Source organism: Aptenodytes patagonicus, chromosome 14 (genome assembly GCF_965638725.1).
Source record: "Aptenodytes patagonicus chromosome 14, bAptPat1.pri.cur, whole genome shotgun sequence".
Taxonomy (NCBI): Eukaryota; Metazoa; Chordata; class Aves; order Sphenisciformes; family Spheniscidae; genus Aptenodytes; species Aptenodytes patagonicus.
The window spans coordinates 15118696-15122960 of NC_134962.1; the positions used below are offsets into that span (position 1 = coordinate 15118696).

The window sequence follows — 4265 nt, forward strand, 5'->3', positions numbered from 1 at the left end:
CTCCCATGGGACTGAGCTTGCATGAACTCTGCTTGTTCCACCATGAGCTCTGAAATGGAGCTGCAGAGCCCCAGGTGGATCAAAGAGCTCGGGCCATCGCCTTTTTTACGTTGCGGTGTTTTCCCCCTCCAGGCTGTGGGATGCACTGGGAAAGAAAAGGATGGGGTCGTGCTGAGGATGGCTGTAGGTCCATGAGCCCAGGAGCAGGACTAGCTGTCCCTGCAGGTCCAGAGCCAAGCAGGTGGCAGAGGCAGCCACGGTCCCACATGGTCTAGCGGTCAGGATTCCTGGTTTTCACCCAGGCAGCCCGGGTTCGACTCCCGGTGTGGGAAAACAGTTGTATTTCATATTGTGCCTGTTTTGGGGCTCTCCAGGACAAGGAAGACCGTTGGAGCGCCTGCTGGAGTGGATCCAGTGCAGGCTGCCAAGGTGGCCAGGGCTGGAGCACAGGACAGATGAAGGGAGGCTGAGGGACAGAGCTGGGTCTGTTCAGCACCAGAGAGAAGGTGAGGGGAAGATTTCATTGCTGCCTGGTGAGAAGGTGCACAGAAGATGGGGCCAGGCTCTTCTCGGAGGCACACAGTGGGAGGACAAGAGGCACCAGCTGGAGCAAGGGAAGTTCTCCTTAGTTATGAAGAACAATTTTGTCACCGTGTGGTGGTGAAACACTGGAACTGGGGCTCGGGGAAACTGTGGGGTCTCCATTCCTGGAGATATTTGAAACTCGACTGAACAAGGCCCTGAGGAACTTGCTCCAGCTGGACATACCGGAGCATATAGGCTGGACTAGAGACCTTCAGAGCACAACTCTGACCTATAAAGTTCATTCTTGGAAGGTGTTAGGATGGTTTTAATTTCCCCAGGGACAGGATACTTGGTGGTTCCTCATCCTAGTTGAGCTGCATGAGCTCTCTTCACCTCTCTGGTGACCCAGGGGACAGCTCCGTTGCGATGCTGGATTACATTAGAAGTCAGTGAGACACAAAATCTGCCTTGGAAGGTGTGAGAATTACACAAAAACATATATTTGACATGGCAAAGTACAGACTGTCAAGGAGGCAAGGCTGGGACACTGCTTCCCTGATAGAGCTGCTGCTCCAGCAGTGTGCACCCTGCCCCTGCAGCTAGCAGCACATCAGTTACACCAGGCCTGTGTAATACTCATGCACGGGTATAAATTTGTCCTGTGGGTAAGAAAGGAATGAAATAACCAGGGTGTGATCTGTACAACAGCTCAGCAACTGATGAGGATTGTCAGTAATGCATTTTTGAGCACTGTAAGCTTAACAGCCTGGCATAATGTAGCAAGCACTTTAATTCCCAAAGAAAGGGGTTTTTTTCCAGAAAGTAATAAATAGCATCCGTAACTTCTCTGAGGGAAATTTCACCGCAGATCTATGCCATATCTAATGAGAAACTTCCTTCTGAGCTCACACCATTAAGAGGAGGGATGCTACCTACATTTTGCATCCCCTGTAAGTACCTCTGCATAAAGAGAGAGCCTTTCACAGAGGTGTCCACCTAATATGTCTGCATGGTATTACAAGACCTGGATTTTTCAGGGTTCAGTGCTACCACTGAATAACTTTGCCTTTGTCACAGAAGTATTCCAGTTGAGTTCCTCAGACCATAGCAGGGGACCCACCAGACCTAAAACTCCATAAGCACGTTCAAGCCTTAAAATGGACACAAGCTGCAAACAACTATATTTGAGTCATTTGAATAATGACTACAGTCTTGATTACTTGGATCTTTCCAGGAATGACCAGGAACAAAAAAAGAAGTGAGATTCATCGTCTCAGCCCTCAGCTGTGAATTTTCTGCTCAGCTCTGCTGCTGATACCGAGAGAGCAGATGCTTCCTTACTCTGCAGAAATGCAGCGTGTGAAACAGTATTTTAACAGCTTTATCTGATATTTTATATCTCACTGTCAAACATAGCAATGATTCCACTTCTATTTGGGTAAGTAATCTGAAAAGAAGGCAGCAATAATCTCTCAGGAGAGCCAGGCACGGGACTAATTATTCCAGCTAGAGATTTGTAAAGACACATTTTCAGTGCTGGGATTTTATCATTCCACAGGGTAATTAAAAGACAACCCTGTCAAAGGAAGTTTTGCAGTCTTAAATATTCTTTTTCCTCTATGAAGAATAACCCTTTCCAAGCTCAGCATTGGGACGGCTTTATTTCCCAGTGATGAATGAGGGCTACCCATGGTGCCTGCCTACCAGCCAACTCAATGCCGTGCTCGGGAGCTTGCAGCGGCTGGGCAGAGCAGTGGCTCTTTCTGTGTCACCTCTGGACGTCAGGCGTTGGGAAGGAGGGATGCTGTTGCAGAGGGATAAACCCAAGAAGAAATTATCTGGCCACTGAAGAGGTTTAAAGAGACGCTTCTCTTGGGCATGTTGATCAGATTGTCAAGCGCTGTAAGTTGGAGTCGTGCATCAGCGACCAACCAGAAGCAGAATTTCTGCTTGAAATTTGTTTCTTCAATGAAGCACTTGCTGAAATCAGAACAAGGAAACCTGCTCGTCGCAATGGGTTATGGCTCAGCCACCTCTTGAACGGTGGTCCACAGCCTGGGACCACAAATAACATCCTTGGCTGCTGCAGAAAAGGGATCGGTGTGTGCTGTTATGGGCAGATGTTGCCCTTAGGTAATTCCCCTTACCCCTGGGTGGGAAACAGCCCTCATATGGGATGAGCAAGGTGTTGCTGCTTTGATCCCCTTCTCGAAGTTTATACAGCACCATGCTTTCTGCACCAGGCTGGCTCGGTGCAACCAGCAATGATCTCAACAGGAATATAAAGCAGAGTTCAAAGGATGACTGATTGGCAGAGGGGATTTAGGCACAGGTTTGCAAATGTCATGGAGGGACAAGTTACATTCAGGGCAAACTGTTTGGTTATCCAAGGCAGTTCAGATCTCTAGTCAAAGAGTCAAACTGCTTAATATCCACAGTCTCCTCCAGGTCTGATGCTGGGTTTTCCAAAAGGTATCACTGAGCCATTTACTCTTTTGGGTGACTTGATAATTTAGATAACTTGGGTAATTTGAAAATCTGAGTGTAAGCATTGTCTCCAGGTCCCTGTGATTCCCCATGGCAGCGGGGGTGCTTGTGAACAGTATGGCAATGATACGGGATGGTCCATGCAGATGAAAGCACGAGAAGCACATCTGCACTGCCTGCTCCATGGGATGCCAGGTCAGCCTGAGACCTCTGCTTCATGCCTGTGTCCCATGCAGCCACTTTCTGCATCTTCCTGCTTAGCCCCCCCTGTTTTCTACGATGGGTTTTATGTCCAGCAAAGGATTTGGAAGTTAAGGAATTAATTCTTAGAGAAACAAAAACTTTGGATCTGATTTTAATGTCCTTGAGCAGAAAAGGAAACCACTGGCCATAGTCTGAGAACAAGGCACTGCACCTGCACCTTGTCTCGTTGTCAGCTCTTCCTTCTCCTCTCCATTAGTGCCTTTTGATGCATGTGGGGACTGGGGATACGACAGGCCAGTGAGCCTGATGTGACGTGTGTAATGAGAAAGAAATAGCATAAAAGGCAATGTATCACAAAATTAGTGTCACCCAACTGCCTGTTCCTTGGCATTCTGCCGGTTTCCATCTTTATCTGGGCATTGTTTAATTGTCTAATTGTTATACTTAATTTATTTATTTTTAACTTGCCGTGAGCATGTAGAAATGTAAATTTAGCATTAGAAGATCACTTAACAAAGGATTCCCTTTCAGAGACGTTGACTTCTCACATTGCAACTTGCAAGTTTTTTCCCCGGGATGTGAAAATTTCAGGGTCCAGCTGTGCCAATTCCAGCCAGACCCTGGCAGATGGCAGTTAAAACCGTGCGGCAAGACTGGCGATTGCAGAGCGGGTTCAGTGCAGGGGGGGCGTGTGTCACCGAGCTCTCCCTTTCCCTTCCACCAGTAGCACGCTTTGCTCACGGTCCTCTCTCCCCCCTGCACGGGTCATTTCTCAGCTTGAGGCTTCTTGCAGATACGACAGTGGGAAAACCCGAGCATCAGAGAGCTGCTCAGGCTGCGGAGGGGGACTTTGTGGCATGAGTTTGTTTAATTGGTAAAAACGGCAAGAAAGGATCCTCGAGGAACATGACAATCACTCGAGCTGAGTTCAGCTCTCTGAACTCAGGGGGCTTCAGCTCTCTGACCACGGAAACACACTTCACCGTCAGCCCTGGGGAGGGCACGTCCGCGCTGTTCGTGTCCCAGCAGTCTCCAGATTTCCAGTCCAA

The 4265-nt window shown here is 48.3% G+C and overlaps 1 non-coding gene across 1 annotated transcript; it reads left to right on the top strand.

Moving 5' to 3' along the window:
• The first annotated feature begins 260 nt into the window (after nt 1–260).
• On the top strand, nt 261–332 carry TRNAE-UUC (transfer RNA glutamic acid (anticodon UUC)). Its single transcript has one exon. It is a non-coding gene; the product is annotated as a tRNA-Glu (tRNA).
• Nucleotides 333–4265: the final 3933 nt, after the last annotated feature.